A 21,521-nucleotide genomic window follows, 5' to 3' on the forward strand; every position below is an offset into this window, starting at 1 on the left:
AGATGGCTTCTTAACGCAGCTCAAGATTGCGCCCAGCAGTTCTGGATTGCGTGTTGGGCAATGAACCTGAATTGATTAGAGAGTTGGTAAAAGCTGAGGTACAGGCATAGCCAAGCATGCTCATTTCTCAATTACTACCAACTTTTGGACTATTCCAATGCTGTTTAGCATTGTGGTTTTCTGGAGAATTACATACATATTGTAGCGTGGGCCTAATTGTTTAATACTGCAGTGTAGAGACTTTGGAATGATACCAGTTGTTGATATTACTATAGAGACAATGTATACCCTGTTCATGTTCCACAGTCTTTCAATTCTCTCCTTTAATTCAGCATATTTTAGGTGTTTTTCACTTATTAATTTCTGTAAGCTATGTGTGTTTAGAATGGAGATACCTATTAAGTAAGTAATTCTTGCTTGTTTATCCTGTATTATTTTATCTAGATAGTTATTGTGGATTGTCCTATCTATAGCAAGTTGTGGAACTCTAAATCTGAAACTGTATCTGGCTGATATATATAGTAAGGTATGGTTTATTTTATGTGTTTTTATTTTATGGCAAGGTTTTGGTGAATAATGTTTGCCACTTGATTGTGTTTGTGTAAGTAATCAGATTGAGTTAAACTGCAATGAGTTGGATTGTTCCTGGTTTCACTTGGCATCTTTTGCATTTATTGTGCTGAATCTGATGATTTTATATTATGTATTTTGATAACTTGTGTAAAGAGGGTTTCTTCTTTTTGTTAACTAGCAGGAATGCTAATTTACTGATAACGAGAATGGTATTCCTTTGTAAACCAAATGGGGATTAATGTTCTTTCTTCTGAGTCTGTAAGCTTTTGTTGACGGGCTTTTGGGCAGATCGGCGCGAGGGGGTCGAGAGAGAGGACGCAATGCTCTAAGCTGGGCGAGGATCGGACCCCAAAGGGGGGTCCGAGGCCGGGAGATTCTCCGAGGAGGGGGGGGGGGGGATGAAGCTAGATGTGCTTGGTTGACCACTCGGAGGATCCTGAGCTGTTTGGAGAGTCGAGGAGTTCAGAGGGTCCTGAGCTGCGAGTCGAGGAGTTCGGAGGGGATCGAATGGTGGTCAGAAGACTTCAGTAATTGAGCTCCAACGGCTGTGCACGAAGTGGTTTGGACTTTGATAAGTTTGGCGCCTTTTCTTTAATTTTCTCTTCACATATACTGTATCGTTATTAATCTCTTAGTTATAGTAACCTTTATAAAGTGTACTCATTTAATCGCATATGGTGTACTGTCTGGTTCTGGGCGAGGCGGGGACATCACACAGCATCCACACCAGCTGACTACCCAGTTTGGCGGGGCCGAAGGCTGCTCCCCCGAGACAAGAACGAGCTGAGCGAGCCTGAGGCGACCCAGGGAGTTACATTGTGGGGTGCTCGTCCGGGGTTGATTTCTCTGGAGGCTGTGTGATCACCCTCTTTAAATTGTGTCTGCGGCGAAGAGCTGGTGTGCCTTTGTGGGTGTGTGATTGCTGGTTATCGCTGCGTGTGTGTTGGGTGGGGTGGCTGCTGTTGCTAGCCTGGAGGTCGTTCGAGTTCCGACTAGTGCTGACGAAATGGTGGTGGGACCATGGGTTGTCCGTACTGTTTGGAGATTGAGGAGTGACAGGTTGGGATGTTTCAGCAGTGGTGGGCTCCGCCCGGTTATTGGAATAATGTCCAGCCCTCAAGGGGCGGAAGTGTGGGCGGAGCGGACCTCTCAGTTGTTGGGTGAGTGGCAGTGCTTGGCTGAGGAAAAGCGACAGGGACGGGTTGAAAGTTTGAGTAGGCGGGCTGGTGACTTTGTTAGAACTGTCGGGCGCAATTACCTCGAAGTGACCGCTGCCAGTTCTGGGAAAGTGTGGGAAAATGCGTGTGGTTCGACTGGAAGTCAAATGCCGCAGCTGGGGGGCTTATCATACCCGTGGCAGGAGATTGGTGGGAAGTTTTTAGGGTATCCCTTTTTGCCTAGGGGGGCAGATAAATTGCTTGTGGTGCCAAGGGGATCTGTCAAGGGGATCAGTTGTTCCGTTGATTCGAGAGGTGTCGAGAAAGTTAGAGGAGGCCCAGTGGGGGAACGGCTTGGGGTCTCTGGGGGAGCACGTTCCCAGCAATGTACCAAGGAACTCCCGAAAGAAACAGACCCTATTCCTGAAAGCTTAGAGGGGCCATGCGCACAGGTGTTGTTACGGATGGATGGAAGTCAAGTTAAAGCCATCCTCGACACCGGGGCGCCGGTTAAGTTGCTGTACAGTTTGTTTCATAACCGTTATTGGAAGCATTACCCTTGACGACATTGAGAACACTGGAGATTCGGGGTACCAGTGCCGGTGATTATCCAGACGACGGTTGTTGGTCAGTGAAAATGGAGTTCTTGGAGGCAAATGTGGAGGAGACTGAGGTTCATGAATCGTTAATGCTGATGTGTCCGGACCCTGTTGAGACGGGCAGCGTTTCTGTTCTAGAGAGAACCAATATCCTGCTGGTGTGCTTGGGGGCCTGCCCGGAGGAGGCAGGTGAGCGTTGTTTGGAGGCATTGTCGATGCACCCAGGGTTTCGAGCTGCTTGTGTGGACGTGTGTAGCAGCATTGGGCCGATACCGAATTCAAACAAGAGCCAGTGGCGGTACGGCCTGGGGGAAGTATCTGAGGGTGAGACCCTCTTAGTGGACGCTGCGAAATACCACGAGGGAGGGGAGTTGACTGCTGAAGACACCTCGGAGAGAGAGAGGTTGCGGCGACTGGCCCCTACAGCCGTGGAAGATGTAGGCAGCGTGTGTATGGATTATATTGCATTGAAGAGGCGCACTGTCAGTGACCAGAATATGGCCCTGAGGGCCAGAGAGGCGATGGCCTGTCTGAGTGGTGTGAAGTGGTTTAAGGTGCTGGATCTGAGGAGTGGATGTTGCCAGATCCCGACGAGTGGGGCCGACAAGGAGAAGACGGCTGTTATAAATTCCCTAGGAGTCTTCGGGTCCGAAAAGATGCCACAGGGCATATCTGGAGCCCTTGCAACCTTCCTGCGGGGCAGGTGGAAGACCATAGGGGATATGGAGGCGTTTGGAGTTTTGGTGTATGTGGATGATCTCTTGGTATTTGGATTTGCCTCAGGAGAATATGAAGTGAGGTCGTTGCAGGAGCAGCTGAGAACTACTGAGTTAAAGTGTTTTCTGGACACGTGCCAGGGCTGGCGAAGGTCGCAGCTCGTGAGTGACTGTCTCTACGGAATCAAGTTTGAAATGAAGACGGAGAGACTGGAGAAAGTGATCTGGAACCATTCGGAAGACTTACAAGTTGGAGAGAATGAAGAAAGTTGTCTGACTGAGGGTAATAGCAAACTGAGAACCCGGAGAGGGGAGTTTGCGGAGGTGAAGAAATTACAGACAAATCTCAGAAGAGAGAAGCGGAGGCTTGAAGGGAACCTGAAGGTGACCATCGACAGTTCAAATGAAGTGCAAAACCTGAAAGTTGATCTGGAAGAAGTCATGAGGAAGAAAAAGCTGGAGAGAAGTGCAGTGAATACTGAACAGGAGGCTGAAGAGACTGCGGGAGCAGTGCAGGCCACGTGTTTCCGTTTGGAGAAGATCAAACAGCAGCTACCGATCACAGGAATGAGGAAGAATTCAGATTCGATGGATGATGTGCTGGATGTGTGCTACATGCTGCCTTTTGCTGACTTTCCCTCGATTGAGGAAGAGACCTTTGGCCCTTCTCCCATTGAGTCAGGTGTAGCAGGGAGGGTTAGCTGTGTGCAGTGTGGGGCATGAGTGAGAGGTTGAGAGAGGAGTTGGTAGTGGGCCCAAGGTATCCCCAGTTGTGTCCGAGCCTGAAGGGTTTAGGTGAGGGGGTACGGAGGTCTCAGAAGGGTTAGGGAACTCCCAGATAGTTGGCCTAAGTAGCGCCTGAGGAACAGGGCGTGAGGTTTACTGTGTGGGGAGATGTCACTGTTTGTGCTTGGGTTACGGTGTGTTGGCAGGAAAGGTGGCGAGTTATTTAGTAGTCATGAGGACATGACTTTTATTTGGTGGAGGGAGAGTGTAAAGAGGGTTTCTTCTTTTTGTTAACTAGCAGGAATGCTAATTTACTGATAACGAGAATGGTATTCCTTTGTAAACCAAATGGGGATTAATGTTCTTTCTTCTGAGTCTGTAAGCTTTTGTTGACGGGCTTTTGGGCAGATCGGCGCGAGGGGGTCGAGAGAGAGGACGCAATGCTCTAAGCTGGGCGAGGATCGGACCCCAAAGGGGGGTCCGAGGCCGGGAGATTCTCCGAGGGGGGGGGGGGGATGAAGCTAGATGTGCTTGGTTGACCACTCGGAGGATCCTGAGCTGTTTGGAGAGTCGAGGAGTTCAGAGGGTCCTGAGCTGCGAGTCGAGGAGTTCGGAGGGGATCGAATGGTGGTCAGAAGACTTCAGTAATTGAGCTCCAACGGCTGTGCACGAAGTGGTTTGGACTTTGATAAGTTTGGCGCCTTTTCTTTAATTTTCTCTTCACATATACTGTATCGTTATTAATCTCTTAGTTATAGTAACCTTTATAAAGTGTACTCATTTAATCGCATATGGTGTACTGTCTGGTTCTGGGCGAGGCGGGGACATCACACAGCATCCACACCAGCTGACTACCCAGTTTGGCGGGGCCGAAGGCTGCTCCCCCTAGACAAGAACGAGCTGAGCAAGCCTGAGGCGACCCAGGGAGTTACACTTGTGTTCACCACCTGGACCTGCTTTGCCACACGAACTCCTCTAGTTTGCTCAGATCTTGGCGATGTCTATCAGGGAAGATCGTGTTCTTCCACTGGTTAACTTTATCGTTTATGGTGATAATTTCTTCATATGTCTGGGTTGTACTTCCATTTAATTTGAGAGTTGTTTTATTTATTTACAGAATTGCGCATCCTCGCATGTACTGATGAATCCATTCTCATTGATGAAAACTTATCCTTGGAAGTTTTATTTGTAAGTTTTATATGCATGGTGTTCCTCTTCCTCCTGTTCTGTGTCATGTTATTCTAAGTGCTTTCGAGTGTACATAATGGTTTCTAAAAATTGTCATTTCAGTTCATGTACATGTCCTTATTTTTCTTTGTAAATTTTTCAGATATTATGCACAAAGAATAATTTAATATGGACTTCGGGGAAGTGTTTATTACCTTTGTTATATTTTTACTGTTGAGCTATGTTTGCCAGATTGTTTAAGCCTTGAAGTAAATTCTGTGGGAAGTTTTCCCTTTATCATGCTATGATCTTTTCTGCTTACATATCCGTTTTCCTGATACTTATATGTTTAGTATTTTTAGTTGTTATTTACCATGCTGCTCTGTTTTGTGTTCAATCAGCTCTATTGCACTTTTCTTTGTGTTTAATGTTCTGCACCAACGTTTTCCAAAGTTCATGTATTTATCCTTCAAAAATAATTATGCATTACTAATTATAATTTCAAATCCTCTGTGTATATAAGTTGTGTCAAGGTATAATTCATTTTGTAGTTTCTGAGTTGATGCACAATTCTCGTCTGATTCAGTAAAAAAGCTGGACAAAACTACAGTGGGCTCAGAGTTGGCCTGGAAAATGCCTCCTCCATTTATTTTGATAAGGGTGGTTGTTCTTTTTTGGATGTTAATAGATACTCCTAACAGTGAATATTGTACTCTTTAACTCATCATTTCTTACCCCGTGGCATTACTCTAGTTCTAGAAAACCTGCAAATACGTATCAGTACAAACACATTATAATCTATTTCCTTTCCTTTGCATCATTTCAACGCTGTATTGTTATCTAATAATCTGTTGTCTGAATTAGCTCTCTGGGCTCATTCCCAAGTGGAACTGTATGTGCAGAAGAGCATCAGTGAATGCAGAACATGTTGACTCTTGAAGTGGATGGGCTACAGCATTAGATCAGGAATGTACACTCAATGACCACTTTATTAGGTATCTGAGAGACCCAAGAAAGTGGCTACTCAGTGTACGTCCTTTTGAAGGTGATTGATTAAATCTGTTTACAGATAATTTCTCTTCAGGGATAGATTTTTTCTATCAGTTAATGTCTCCCTTTAAACAAGCATCGAGGCCAAAATTCCTGTCTTTCAAAAGTGGGAGGCAAATCTATTAATTGATACATGGTTTGATAAAAGGCACTGCGACAACCTTCTTGGAAATGGAGTTTGAAATATCAATGCTATTTGAACTCTGCTTCTTTGGATGATCACTTTCCAATACAAGAGACAACTACGTGGTTTACCTGCTCCAAAGAAGTTTCCTGCAATGCAAACAAGCCATTCTTTCTCACTTTCCTTTAATCTTGCCACAATTCCCCACGTGATCACCAACTCCTCTAAGATCAAATTAGGCCAGCTGAATTAGGCCCATCGAGTGCAGTCCACCATTCAGTTATGCTTGTCTTAGTATCCCTCTCAACCCTATTCTCCTACCTTCTTACCATAACCTTTGACATCCTTACTAATTAAGAAACAAGCAAACTCTGCTTTAAACATACCCAATGACTTGGCCTCCACAGTCGTCTGTGGCAATCAATTCCACAGATTCACTACGCTTTGAGTAAAGAAATTCCTCCTAATCTCTGTACTAAAGGGGCATCCTTTTATTCTGAGGCTGTGCCCGCAGGTCCTCGACTCTCCTATTATTTGGAACATCCTCTTCAAATCCTTCATCTAGATGTTTCACCACCCCCCATGCTTTAAAACTCAAGCGATTACAAGCTCAGAGACGTTTTTCTCTGCCACTTAAGTGCACAATAGATAATTTGAAGCAACCAAAATCCGTTTGGATGGGGAAGAATTGCGAGAGCGCAAAGGGAAACCACACATTCACAGAGAGGATGTGGAAACGCTACAATGGTACCAAATAACACCCACAACATGCTGGAGGAACTCAGCAGGTCGGGCAGCATCCGTGGAAACCAGCAGTCAACGTTTCGTCAGGACTGAAGATGGAGAGAACAGGGCCCCTATAAAGAAGGTGGGGGAAAAGCGGGAAGGAGAAGGCTGGTAGGTGCCAGGTGAAAAACCAGGAAGGGGAAAGGTCGAGGGTTGGGGGGGGGGGAAGCAGGGAGCGGATAGGCAGGAAAGTTGAAGAATGAATGTAAGGGGAAAGCACTATGGGTAGTAGAAGGCAGAATCATGAGAGAGGTGATAGGCAGCTGGAGGAGGAGACAGAGTGAAACTGATATGGGGGAGAGGAGAGGGAGGGAATTACCAGAAGTTGGAGAATTCAATGTTCATGCCAAGGGGCTGGAGACTACCCAGACGGGTATATGAGGTGTTGCTTCTCCAACCTGAGTTTGGCCTCATCATGGCAGTACAGGAGGCCATGTATGGGCATATCCGAATGGGAATGTGAAGCAGAGTTGAAGTGGATGACAACTGGGAAATCCTGTCTGTTGTAGCGGACGGAGCAGAGGTGCTCCCCCAATCTGCGTCGGGTCTCACTGATGTAGAGGAGGCCACACCGGGAGCACCGGATGCAATAGATGACCCCAACAGACACACAAGTGAAATGTTGCCTCACCTGGAAGAACTGTTTGGTGCCCTGAATGGTGGTAAGAAAGGAGGTGCAGGGACAGGTGTAGCACTTACGCTTGCAGGGATAAGTGCCAGGTGGGAGATCCGTGGGGAGAGATGTGTGGACGAGAGACTCAAGGAGGGAACGATCCCTGTGGAAAGCAGATGAGGTAGAGAGGGAAGGATGGCACCAATTATTGCCTGTGGGAACAAACTGGAAGAACACGTGGTGCTGGTGTTGGAAATAAAAGGTGATTTATTAAAAATGGGTGCATCCCAAGAGACCTGCCAACACTGATCCGCCCGAACATGGATCTGCTACAGAGTTTACATTCTGAGTTTGTTGATTACTGGTAAAACTACAACACTGGCAAATAACCTTAAAACATAGGAACAGAATTAAGCCATTTGGCCCATCAAGTCTGCTCTGCCATTTCATATGTGATCCATTTACCTCTCATTTTCCCCTGCCTTGTCCTCATAACCTTTCACACCCTGACTAATCAAGAACCTATCAATTTCTACATTAAATGCACCCTGTCACCTGGCCTCCACTGCCAGCAGTGGCAATAAATTCAGCGGATTCTGCATCCTCTGGAAAAAGAAATTCCCCTTCTCTCTTCTAAATGGCTGTTCCTCAATATTGATGCTGTGCCCTCTGGTTTGAGACTCATTCACTATAGGAAGCATCCTCTCCACGTATATTTTATCTAGCCTTTTCAATATTTAGCAGGCCAGGCAGAATCTATGGGAGAGTATTCTTTTCCATAGATGCCTGGCCTGCTGTGTTCCTCCAGCATTTTGTGTGTGTTGCTTCTCTTTCCAGCATCTGCAGATTTTTTCATTTTTCAGTATTCAATGAGATTCTCCGTCATTCTTTTAAATTCCGGCAATTACAGGCCTAGAATCCTCAAATGCTCCTTCCATTCCTGAATCATTCTTGTGAACCTCTTCTAAACCCTCTCCAATGTCAGTACATCCTTTCTTAAATAAGTGGCCCAGTACTGCTCACAATACTCCAAGTGAGGCCTTACCAGTGTCTTATATAGCTTCACTATTACATCCTTGCTTTTGTATTCTATTCCTCTCGAAATGAATACTAACACTGATTCAACCTGAAAATTAACCTTTTGGGAGCACTGCACGAGGACTCCCAAATCCATTTGCACATCGAATTTTTCAATTTTCTTCCCGTTTAGAAAACAGTTTATGCTTTTATTCCTTTTACCAAAGTTCATGACCATACACTTCACGACACTGTATTCCATCTGGCACGTCTTTGCCCATTCTCCTAATCTGTTAAAGTCCTTCTGCAGCCTCCTTGCTTCCTCAAAACAATCTGCCAATCCACCTATCTTCATATTGTCTACAAACGTGGCCACAGAGCAATCAATTTCACCATTCAAATTATTGACGCACAATGTAAAAAGAAGCGATCCCAACACAGACCCCTGCTGAACATCACCAGTCACTGGCAGCCAATCCAAAAACGATCCTTCCCACTCTTTGCCTCCTGCCAGACAGCCCATGTTCCAAGTATCTTTCCTGTAATATCCTAGGCTCTTGTTTAGCAGCCTCATGTGTACACCTTGTCAAAGGCCTTTTAAAAATTCAAGTATACAACATTCACCAATTCTGCTTTGTCTATCCTGCTTGTTATTTCTTCAGGCAATTCCATCAGTTTTGCCAGGTAAGAATTTCCCTTAAGTAAACCATGCTGACATTGACCTAATTTGTCATGTGCCTCCAAGTATTTGGCTGGTGGCGCAGTGACATCAAAGCCAAACTCTGGAACGGAGGTCCCCGGGTTCGAATCCAGTTGGGCCATTCCTGAGTATGCTTTCCATCCGTGCCATGTTGAGTGTTGAGCTCAACTCGATCTTGTAAAATAAGGAAAAATACTGCAAAATATCTTTGTGAGGAGTGGTGCGCCACACAGTCTTTCCTTCTACATGAAAGGCGTAAGGGATGACGTCAACATTCCTTCCTACCTTCCAAGTACGCCTAAACTGCAACCTTAACAATCGACTCCAACATTTTCCCAACCTCTGAGGTCAGGCAAAATGGCCTAAAATTTACTTTTTTCTACCTCCCTCCCTTCTTGAAGAGTGGAGTGACATTTGCAAGTTAACCATGTTAGTCCTCTAGAACCATTTGAAAGATAATTATTAATGCCTCCATAATCTCTTCAGCTACCTTTTGGAACCTCAGTCTATGAGGTCCAGGTGACTTATTGACCTTGAGACCTTTCAGTTTCTCGAGCACCATCTCCCTACTAATAGCAACTGTAATCACTCTGCCCTTTGACACCCTCGAACTTCCAGGATACCACCAATTTTACATAGTGAAGGCTAAAGCAAAATACTTATTTGCCCGCATTTCCTTGTCCCATTTCTATCTCCCGAGCATCATGCTCCAGCAGTCCAATTTCTATTCTCACATCACCTCTCATTATATATCTGGAGACTTTTCATACAATTTTTGATAGTAATGGCTAGCTTACCTTCATATATCATCGCTTCCCTCTTTATGATTTTTTCTTGCCTTCTGTTGGTTTTCAAAAATTCTCAATCCTCTAACTTCTCACTATTTTTGTTCTATTTTACGACCTCTTCTGCTTTTTATATTGGCTTTGACTTCTCTTGTCAGCCATGGTTGCATCATACTGCCTTTAGAATACTTCTTTTTTGGGAGGTATCTATCCTACATCTTCTGAATTGCACCCAGAGCTCCAGCCAGCAGTGGAGCTCTCTCATCATCGTTGCTAGTGACTCCTTCTAATCAATTTTTGCCAGCTCCTCTCTCGTACCTCTGTAATTCCTTTTACTCCACAGAAATACTGATGCATCTGACTTCAGCTTCTGCAGACGAGTGGCATTGACCTCCCACATCGTGAAGACCCTGGAGAGACTTATTCTAGAGCAGCTCCGGCCTATGGTTAGGCCACCCCCTCCAGTTCGCCTATCAACCCCGACTAGGAGTTGAGGATGCCATTGTCTACCTGCTGAACCGTGTCTACGCCCACCTGGACAAGCCGGCGAGCACTGTGAGGGTCATGTTTTTTGACTTTTCCAGTGCATTCAACACCATCCGACCTACTCTGCTGGGTGAGAAGCTGACTGTAATGCACGTGGATGCTTCCCTGGTGTCATGGATTATTGATTACCTGACTGGCAGAAGTGCGCTTGCAACACTGTGTATCAGACAGAGTGGTCAGCAGCACTGGGGCTCCACAGGGGACAGACCTGTCTCCCTTTCTCTTCACTATTTACACCTCGGACTTCAGCTACAACACAGAGTCTTGCCATCTTCATAAGTTTTCTGATGACTCTGCCATATTTGGATGCATCAGCAAGGGAGATGAGGCTGAGTACAGGGCGACGGTAGGAAACTTTGTCACATGGTGCGAACAGAATTATCTGCAGCTTAATGTGAAAAAGACTAAGGAGCTGGTTGTGGACCTGAGGAGGGCTAAGGCACCGGTGACCCCAGTTTCCATCCAAAGGGTCAGTGTGGACATGGTGGAGGATTACAAATACCTGGGGATACAAATAGACAATAAACTAGACTGGTCAAACAACACTGAGGCTGTCTACAAGAAGGTTCAGAGCCGTCTCTATTTCCTGAGGAGACTGAGGTCCTTTAACATCTGCCGGACGATGCTGAGGATGTTCTACGAGGTGGCCAGTGCTATCATGTTTGCTGTTGTGTGCTAGGGCAGCAGGCAGAGGGTAGCAGACACCAACAGAATCAACAAACTTATTCGTAAGGCCAGTGATGTTGTGGGGGTGGAACTGGACTCTCTGGTGGTGGTGTCTGAAAAGAGGATGTTGCATGCCATCTTGGACAATGACTCCCATCCACTCCATAGGCACAGGAGTACATTCAGCCAGAGACTCATTCCACCGAGATGTAACACAGAGCGTCATCGGAAGTCATTCCTACCTGTGGCCGTCAAACTTTACAACTCCTCCCTCGGCGTGTCAGACACCCTGTGCCAATAGGCTGGTCCTGGACTTATTTCCACTTGGCATGATTAACATTATTATTTAATTATTTATGGGTTTATATTGTTATATTTCTTCACTATTCTTGGTTGGTGTGGCTGTAACGAAACCCAATTTCCCCCAGGAGCAATAAAGTATGTCTGTCTGTCTGCTCCCACATTGCAGGAAAAATTCTATCATATTATGATCACTGCTACCTAAGGACTCCATTACCTTAAACTGCTCAATCATGTCCGGATGATTACACAACACCCAATCCAGAAATGCTGACTCCCTTGTGTGCTCAACCACAAGCTGCTACAAAAAAACACATCCTGGAGGCATGCTACATATTCTCTCCTGATATCTAGCATCAATTGAATTTTTTCTTTCTGTCTGCATATTCAAATCTCCCCACGAATTATGGAACATTGCCTTTTTGTCATGCTTTTTCTGTCTGCTGCTGTAATTTGTAGACCACATCCTGACTACTTTTCTGTGGTCTATATTTAATTCTCATCTTCTTATCCTTGCAGTTTTTAAAATTCACCCACAAGTATTCTACACCTTATCTAATGCGACCTCTTTCTAAAGATTGGGCATCTTCTTTTTTTAACCAGCAGAGCCACTCCTCCTCCTCTGCCTACCTACCTGCCCTTTTAATAGATTGTGCATCCTTGGATATTAAATTCCCAATTAATATCATCTTTCAGACATAAATCTGTGATACCTGTAAAGTCACACCTGCAAATCTCTAACTGCGTTGCAAGATTATCTACCTTATTTTGCATTCTGCATTCATTCAAATGTAACACCTTCAGTCCTGTACTTGTCCCTTTTTTATACTGCGACCCATCCCACTGATAGCAATTTTGCCCTGTCATCTGCCTGTCCTTCCTGACAGTCTCATTTTCACTACCTCTACTTGCAAACCAACATCCCGTTCATTCCGGTTCCCTCTGTCAAATTAGCTTAAACTCTCCCCAACAGCTCTAGCAAACCTGCCTGCAAGAATTTTGATCCTGTGTGTTCAGATTTAACCCATCATTTCTCTGCAGGTCATGCCCTCCACAGAAGAGATCCCAATGATCCATAAATCTGATACCCTGCCCACTGCACCAGTTCCTCAGCTATGTATTCATCTGCCAAATCACCGTATTCTTACCCTCACTGGCGAGTGGCGCAGGCAGCGATCTGGAGGTTGTTACTTTGGAGATCCTGCTTTTCAGCTTTCTGCCTAGCTCTCTGTATTCTCTCTTTGGACCTCTCTTTCCCTTCCTAAGTCATTGGTCCCAACATGTACCAAGCCGCCTAGTTGCTTATCCTCCTTCTTTAGAATGCTGTAGACATGATCTAAGACGGTCCTGACCCTAGCACCTGCGAGGGAACATACCAGCTGGATCTCTCCATCATGTCCACAGACACTCCGATCTACTCTTTTAACCATAGAATCTCCTATCATAACTGCATTCCTCCTCTGTCCTCTTCCCTTCTGAGTCACAGCACTAGAATCAGTGCTGACCTGCAGAGACCCAGTCACTGCTCACCCCCCGAACAGTATACGTTATTAAAGGGAATGGCCACAGGAGAACTCTGTACCAGCTGCTGATTTCCCTTCCCTCTCCCCATAGTCACCTATTCACCTGCCTCCTGTAACCTTGGGGTGACTTCCTCCTTTTAGCTCCTGCCTATCATCTCCTCACTTTCCCTTCTGAGCACCTGGTGCAGATGTGGTTATCCAGGAGTCTGGACGTCTCAGAGAAACCCCACATCTCACACAAAGTATAAAATACGGCTTGAAGCCATTCTTAGTGTAGAGGGTTTCGTATGTTACTGCGTATGTTACTCAAAATGGCTTCTTTGTTTTGTTAAAAGTAAGAATGCTTTGTTATGCAACTGCGGAGAGCTTTCTCTTGCTCTCAAAGCTTGTTTGGGTTATAGTTACTGATAATGAGAATTATATTCATTTGTTAACCAATTGGGATATATGTTATTCTTTCTTGTGGGTCTGTGAGCTGGGGTTTCGCAGACTTTTGGGAGTTGGAGAGGGGATCGTGAGGAAGGTGAACAGCGCTGGAGGCGCTCTAGTCGGTCACTGTGGGTGGTGCCAGGTGCGTGGGTTGTGGAGGTCGGAGAAGGTCGAATAGTGGTCCCAAGACTTCGATGGTTGAGCTCCAATGACGTGCACTAATTGACTGAACCCTGATAAGTTCTGGCTCCTTTTCTTTCCTTTGTTTTCTTTCATATATATTGTATCGTTATTAATCACTTAGTTCTAGTAAGATACATAAAATGTATTCTGCAAATATACCTGGTGTGCAGTTTGATATTGTGTGAGTGAGATTTTGCTAGTGCGTCTTTCACAGCATCCACGTACACTGGAGGCGCAGTTTGGTGGGTGGACGGAATTTCCCCTAGACATACCCCAGCTGATTGCGTGATCGTTATATTTGTGGGGGCTCATTCAGGATTGAATTTATGGTAAGCTGTGTAAATCGTCACGTTTAGCAGTACGGAGAAGGATCATGATTAGTTTGTAAACTGGTGTGAGTTAGAGGACGTACCGGTGAATTATGCATGCATGGTGAGCGTGGTGGTTTTCTGCATTTCAGAAGGTGTGTTAGTGCGGGGGTTGAGTTTGGTCAAAAGTATTGGGCAGATAGAATTGGTGGCGAGAAGGTACGGTAAAGAGGTGGAGGCTAGCTGGGTGTTGGTTCGGATGAGTGCTGACATGATGACGCTGGAACTGCGAGCGACGATCAGTGTCTCAGGGGAGGCGGGGCCGTGGGGCGTCCACACCCTACAGGAGGATGAAGGTGAGGAGACACTGGAGAAGGAGCTAGATGTGACCCCAGGGGAGGTGCCAGTAACCAGTAAAAGGTGGTCGGAGTGGGCAGGCTTGGCCAGGCTCCACCCCCCAGCTAGAGGGGAGGCCTCTGAGATGGCGGCCACACTTAAATCCCTGGTGTGAGTGGCCAAGAGGCCATGGCCAAAGCTGGGGGTTTTCTCAGGAGCCAAGCCTACTCTGTACGGGGAGGTTGGCTATGATACCTGGATTGAAAACAAGTCCCTGTTGTTAGAGGCGTGGCAAGGCTCGGATGAGGAAAAGAGGCAGCAATTGATGGGAAGTTTGAGGGGTGCAGTGGCCAGAGTGGTCCGGGAGCTGAAAGCGGAACAGCCTCGGCTTCATTGGTGGAGTATTTAGGAGCTTTGGAGGGAGCATTTGGACTGTCAGGGGATCCTTGGCTGCTTTTAGTGGAGTTTCAATACATGGAGCAAGGGAGGGGGGAGAAGCTCTCAGAATACATATTTCGGCTGCAGAGGATACTTACTGGGTTGCGGTGCCAGGGGGTAGTGAAGGCGGACGAGGTGGCGAGGGTGAGGATGAATCAGATATTTAGTGGTTCCCTGGAGGGGGACAAAGAGGCTTGGAGTCTTCAGCAGTCCTATAAAAAGAGCCCTGCTCCATCATTCGGGCAGCTGCCCAGAGAGGTGTGGGAAGAAGAGAGCGTATTGGGCCGAGAAAAGGGCTCAGGTCACCAGAGTCGATCCTCAACAGTACAGGAATTGGTGGCCCGGTGAAGGACTGAGAAATCCAAGGGGTCCCAGGGGAGTAGGAACTTCCCCCCCTCGTTCGAGGGGATGGACAGGGGGAGTACCTCCTTCGAGGTATGACCTGCTCAGTGGGCTGGGAGTGGCAGGCGTCCCGGGAAAGGAGGGGCGGTGGGTAGCACGTGCTATTACTGTGGGAAAGAGGGGCATTTCCAGCCGGAATGTGAGCAGTCAGGGGTGTGATACGGCTGTGCGGAAGAGGGACACTTTCGGAGGGATTGTGAGAGACAAGGCATCCCATGGAGGGCAAGCCCCCAGGTGACTAAGAAGGGAGAGGTGTTGGGAAACTTAGGAGAGACTCAGTGAGGGAATGGACTGGAGTTTCTGGAGGAACACGTTCCCAGAAATCAGCCAGGGGACCACTGAAAGCCCAAGCCTTTATTCCAGATGGGCTGGTGGGACCCCGTTTCAGCGTGTGCCTACGGATAAAGGGGGTTTATGCAAAAGCCATCCTCGACACAGGATCGCAGGTTACCTTATTGTACCGGTCGTTCTACAACAAATATCTCAAGCACTTGCCCGTAACCCCATTTGATGCACTGGAGATTTGGGGTGTGAGAGAGGGTGACTATCCATACAATGGGTACCTGTCAGTGAGATTGGAACTATCGGACGGTGATGTGGGAGTGTCTGAAGCTGTTGAGACATTGGTGTTGGTTTGTCTGGACCCGGTGGAAACCGGTGGCGCTGCCCTTCTGGTGGGGACTAACTACCCTCTGGTGCGACAGCTCCTGGGAGCCTGTTAGGAGAAGGTGAGGGAGAACTTTCTGGAGACCCTCTCAGTACACCCAGTGTTTCAAGCAGTGTTCGAAGAAGTGGGTAACCCCAACGGGCTGGATCCTGAGTGCAAACGAGGGATGGTGTGATGTATGCAGACAAAGCCTAAAGTGATACGGCTAGAAGAGGTGGCACTCGTGATGGGGACCCCCAGATTCTCCAGAGTGCCGGCGGGCAAAATCCTGTTAGTGGACCGATCAGTTAGTGGAAGATCTCGAGGAGGAGACACGATTTCCAGTGAGGGTGCTGATGAGGCCCGAAGTGCAGAGGCCAGTGGTGGTACATGAAAGGCGGATAGCTGTGAGTGTCAGGAAAACTATGGAGAGAGAAATCACCTTTAAGAGAGGGATGCTGCTGGTGCATTTGTTCCTGGTGATGGTAATGTTTAGAGCCCCTGTGAGGCCCACTAAGGGGGAAGGATTGGAAAACAGAGATAAGCTGACCGCTAAGGCCTTTAACTTTGGGAACTCTCCTGTGCCGCCGGAGTGGAAACACAGGCTGGTGGAGAAGATGTTGACGCTGGAAGATGTTTTCTCCCTTGGCGAGTTTGATGTGGGTTGCTCCAAGAGCACTCGCCATACCATCCGAGTGACTGAGGACACCCCGTTCAGAAAGAAGTCACGGCGACTGGCCCCTGCAGATGTGGAAGACATGCGGCAGCACTTGTGCAAGTTGAAGGAAACTGTAATCATCACGGAGTCCCCAAGTCCCGATGCATTTCCAACAGTAGTTGCCCAGAAGAAGAACGGAAAGGGACGCATGTGTGTGCACTATAGGGCTTTGAACCAGCGCACTGTCCCTGTCCTGAGGGTCCAAGATGCATTGGCCTGCCTGAATGGAGCGAAGTGATTTAGTGTGCTGGACTTGAGGAGTTGATGAGTGAGGCTGATAAGGAGAAGACAGCCTTTATCTGCCCGCTAGGGTTCTTTCAGTTCAAACGAATGCCCCAAGGCATATCGGGGGCCCCAGCCACCTTCCAGAGGCTCATGAGGAGGACTGTAGGAGATATGAACCTGCTCGAGGTGCTGGTGTATCTGGATGATCTGATAAGTGTTTGGATCTACTTTGGAGGAGCATGAGGAGAGGCTGCTGAAGTTGTTAAACTGGCTTAAAGAGGAAGGGTTGAAACTTATCCTGGAGTTAGGTGAGAGGAGGGAAGGTGTTGAGGGGCAGACTGGGATACAGCTGGCATTGGGGAGAAAGAGGGTGGAACCCGAACACGAGACAGACTCCGTGATGATTACAGTTTCCTTCAACTTGCACAAGTGCTGCTGCATGTCTTCCACATCTGCAGGGGCCAGTCGCCGTGACCTCTTTCTGAATGGGGTGGCCTCAGTCACTCGGATGGTATGGCGAGTGCTCTTGGAGCAACCCACATCAAACTCGCCAAGGGAAAAAACATCTTCCAGCGTCAACATCTTCTCCACCAGCCTGCATTTCCACTCCAGCGGTGAAGAGGGATCCCAGTGAGGTAGAGGGTGAGGGTACCACAGGTAGACCAGGGGCCATTTCTGTAAGCCATCAGTCGGCTACGTTGGCATATAATCTTGCGAGAAGGAGTGGCTAGTGATCCAGCTAAGATAGACGCAGTGACTACCTGGCCGAGACCTCAGAAGATGAGCGCCCTACACTCGTTTTTGGGGTTCTGTGTGTATTACTGGCGATTCGTGAAAGGGTATGCTAAAATGAGTCACCTATTGAACCAGCTATTGTATGGCTAGCCACCTGTGGGGAAGAAAAGGAAGGGGGACTGTAGTGTTCTCGCACAGGTGTAAAAACTCTGAACTAAACACCATGTATAAACCGGTCAATGAGGCGCTATTAACTGTTTACTGTTCACTCTTCCACATTAACGTATGGTGAAAACTGTTGATAAAACAATACAAAATATATACAGTATTTGTTTCCTTCTTGGCATCACATATACATCATAAATACTTGCAAAATTAAAACTACAACAAACTATATTACATTAAAGTACAACATACAGTCAGAATCTACCTGCACCATCAACTGCTTTAAATACACTGCAACACAAACTATCCGCAACTCTTTAAATAACAAAGAACATAGACTTTATCAACCATCATTACTTTTAACAGAATCAGCGTTAACATTTTTACTTCAAAATGTCCATTATCTTATGAACTTACAGCATTGCTTCTATGATGTTGCTAGTGCGTAGAAAGGAAACTTCTCTTGCGCTGATCCTGCACACACAAGCCCCCTCCTTCCCGTTTCTCCAAACCAGTATTTTCCCACAGGACGCAGCGAAACCAGGTGAGATATCATCGCATGCCGCGATATATCACAGACAACGAATTTACTTTCAACCACCTTAACTTTAACTAGAAAACGATTACAAACAAATTACTAAAGCGAAAATATAATAAACTAAACGAATGCCTTAATGGCAACACAGGGACTGAGGGCAAGGAGCAGGAGGATACTGGAACCCAGCAGAGCCTTTTGGATCGAGATGGGATGATAAATGTGAAGAAGCGTTCCAATCTCTGAAAAGGGAGCTGACCCAGGCCCGGTGTTGGCTTTTGCTGATCCACAGAAGCCATACATGCTGCACACTGAAGCCAGCCCAGGGTCTAGGGGCTGTCCTGTACCAGGAACAGGGTAACGCATTGAGGCCAATGGCGTTTGTCAGCCGAAGCTTGTCGCCATCGGAGAGAAACTATCCCACTCACAAGTTGGAGTTCCTGGCACTGACATGAGTGGTGGTGGACAAGTTGAGCGACTAACTGTACGGGGCCAAGTTTGAGGTGAGATTGAACTTCTATCCTGACTTTGGTGAAACTGGATGCCACAGGTCATCAGTGGTTGACAACTTTGTTGGCATATGATTTCAGCCTGAAGTACCAGCCAGGAAGCAGGAATCTCAATGTGGATGCTTTGTCACGGCGGAAGCATGGGGAGCAAGAGATGGACGAGAGTGGCAGAGCATTCCTGCCCCTGGACTGAAAACCCTGTGTCAGTTTGCTATCATGGTAAAGGCCAAGGAAAAGGGGAGGCCGGAGCGAGCAGTGGACCCATTAGGGGCTTGTGATGACGCCTTGCCCCGGTGACCTGACTGTCCTGAAGACTAAACAGCTGCTGGAACTAAGTCCGGGGAAACTGGCAGCTGTTCAGTGCAATGACCCAGGCATTGGCACTGTTTGGAGCGCGATAGAGAACGAGGATGTGGCGTGGGCAGGGAAGACGAAACATGCTTCGGTGCCTCCGTTATTGAAGGAATGGCCTCAGTTAAAGTGGAAGAACCAAGTCTTGTACCAGGCACGTCATCCCCGGACCACCCCCAGCTTTGGCAGCTGGTCATGCCTGAGAAATATCGGAAGACTGTACTCCAGGCACTGCATGATGACTCCGAGCACTTGTGGGTGGAAAAGTCCTATGGATTACTCAAGGACCGGTTTTACTGGCCTCGGATGAGGAGGAAGGTTAAAGGATATCGTAAGAAGTGCAGTCGTTGCATCAGGAGGAAGACACTGCCTGCGCAGGCGGCTCCTTCGTCACACTTGCAGAGTGCGGGACCCCTGGATCTGGAGTGTATGGATTTCCTGTCTATTGAGCCAGACACCAGGAGCACCGAAAATGTCTTAGTCATTACAGATCACTACACTCGATATGTTCAGGCGTTTCCCACTAAGGACCAGAAAGCGACTACAGTGGCGAAGGTGTTATGTGAGAAGTACTTTGTTCATTATGGCCTTCCCAGGCAGATCCATCGTGATTAGGGACGGGACTTTGAGAGCCGGCTTATCCAGGAATTACTGAGTATGCTTGGGATTGAGAAATCCAGGACCACACCCTATCACCCACAGGGTGATCCTCAGCCCAAAAGGTTTAATCGGACCCTGTTGGATATGCTCTGGACTCTGGAGATTGGTCAGAAAAGTAAGTGGAGTCAGCACATCGGACATTTGGTTCACTGCTACAATTGTACTCGCAAGGATGCTACAGGGTACTTGCCTTATTATCTGATGTTCAGGTGGGATGTGAGGTTGCCCATTGACTTGTGTTTTGGGACTGAGGCGGGTGAATTACCTTCGAAGCCATATCTGAAGTATGTGTTCGATATGAAGAGAGTTGAAAAGGGCATTCGAATTGGCTGAGGCAGCAGCCACCAAGCAGAATCACAGGAATAAGGGGAGGTATAATCAGAAAGGGAAGTTCGTCCAACTATTGCCGGGAGACTGGGTCCTTATGCGGAATTTAGGACTACCTGGAAAGCACAAGTTGGCGGATTACTGGGTGGCCGCCCCCCTATGTGGTAGAGAGCCAGATGCCGAATCTACGTGGCCCAAGGATGGGAAGGGGCCTGTCAAGGTACTCCATCGGAACCACCTGTTGCCCCGGGGTCAAGAAGTGTAGGTGGATCAAAAGCCTGAGTGGGAGGTTGCGCCTCATACGAGGACTCTGTGAGGGCACAGGGCGAAGGACGAGCCTGCTGCGGAAGAGATGGAACCAGTACTGCTTCGGAAGACGATTCAGATGTGTAGGCTGTTTCCATTTGCTAATTCCCCCGTACCAGAAGAAGAGGCTCCTGGCCCTTCCCCGGCTGAGTTAGGTGAGAGGGAAGGTGTTGAGGGGCAGACTGAGATACAGCTGGCTTTGGGGGGAGAGAGGGTGGAACCTGAACACGAGACAGTCGGCTCGCAGGTGAAGAGGGATCCCAGTGAGGTAGAGGGTGAGGGAACCATAGGTAAACCAGGGGTGTCCCCCGTGGTGACTGAACCTGAAGGGCTAGCAGAGGAGGTATGGAGGTCTCAGAGAAGTAGGCACCCACTGGAGTAATTAACATATGCAGCGCCTGGGGAACCCAGTGTGATTGCAACTGCCCTGGGAAGTTATGTCACTGCTTTCTGCACTTGGGTTGGGTTTTGTGTCTTGCAAGCAGCATTGGGGAACTCTGTTAGTGTCATGAGGGCATGACTTTTGTTGATGGGGTGAGAGTGTAGAGTATTTCCCATGTTACTGCGTATTTTAATCAAAATTACTTTTGTGTTGTTAAAAGTAAGAATGCTTTGTTATGCAACTGCTTTCTCTTGCTCTCAAAGCTTGTTTGGGTTATAGTTACTGATAATGAGAATTAATATTCATTTGTTAACCAATTGGGATAGATGTTATTCTTTCTTGTGGGTCTGTGAGCTGGGGTTTTGTGGACTTTTGGGAGTTGCAGAGGGGATTGTGAGGAAGGTGGACAGCACTGGAGGCACTCTGGTTGATCACTGCAGGTGGTCCCAGGCGCGTGGGTTGTGAAGGTCGGAGAAGATCGAATAGTAGACCCAAGACTTTGATGGTTGAGCTCCAATGATGTGCACTAATTGACTGAACCCTGATAAGTTCTGGCGCCTTTTCTTTCCTTTCATATATATTGTATCGCTATTAATCACTTAGCTCTAGTAAGATATATAAAGTGTATTCTGTGAACGTACCTGGTGTGTGGTTTGATATTGTGTGCGTGAGATATTGCTAGTGTGCATTTCACAGCATCCACATATATGGGAGGCGCGGTTTGGTGGGCAGATGGAATTTCCCCTAGACATATCCCAGCTGATTGCGTGAGCATTACATTAGTGCCCTATCTGTACACTTACAGATAAGGAATGAGC

The sequence above is a fragment of the Hypanus sabinus genome, chromosome 6, assembly GCF_030144855.1.
Source record: "Hypanus sabinus isolate sHypSab1 chromosome 6, sHypSab1.hap1, whole genome shotgun sequence".
NCBI lineage: Eukaryota > Metazoa > Chordata > Chondrichthyes > Myliobatiformes > Dasyatidae > Hypanus > Hypanus sabinus.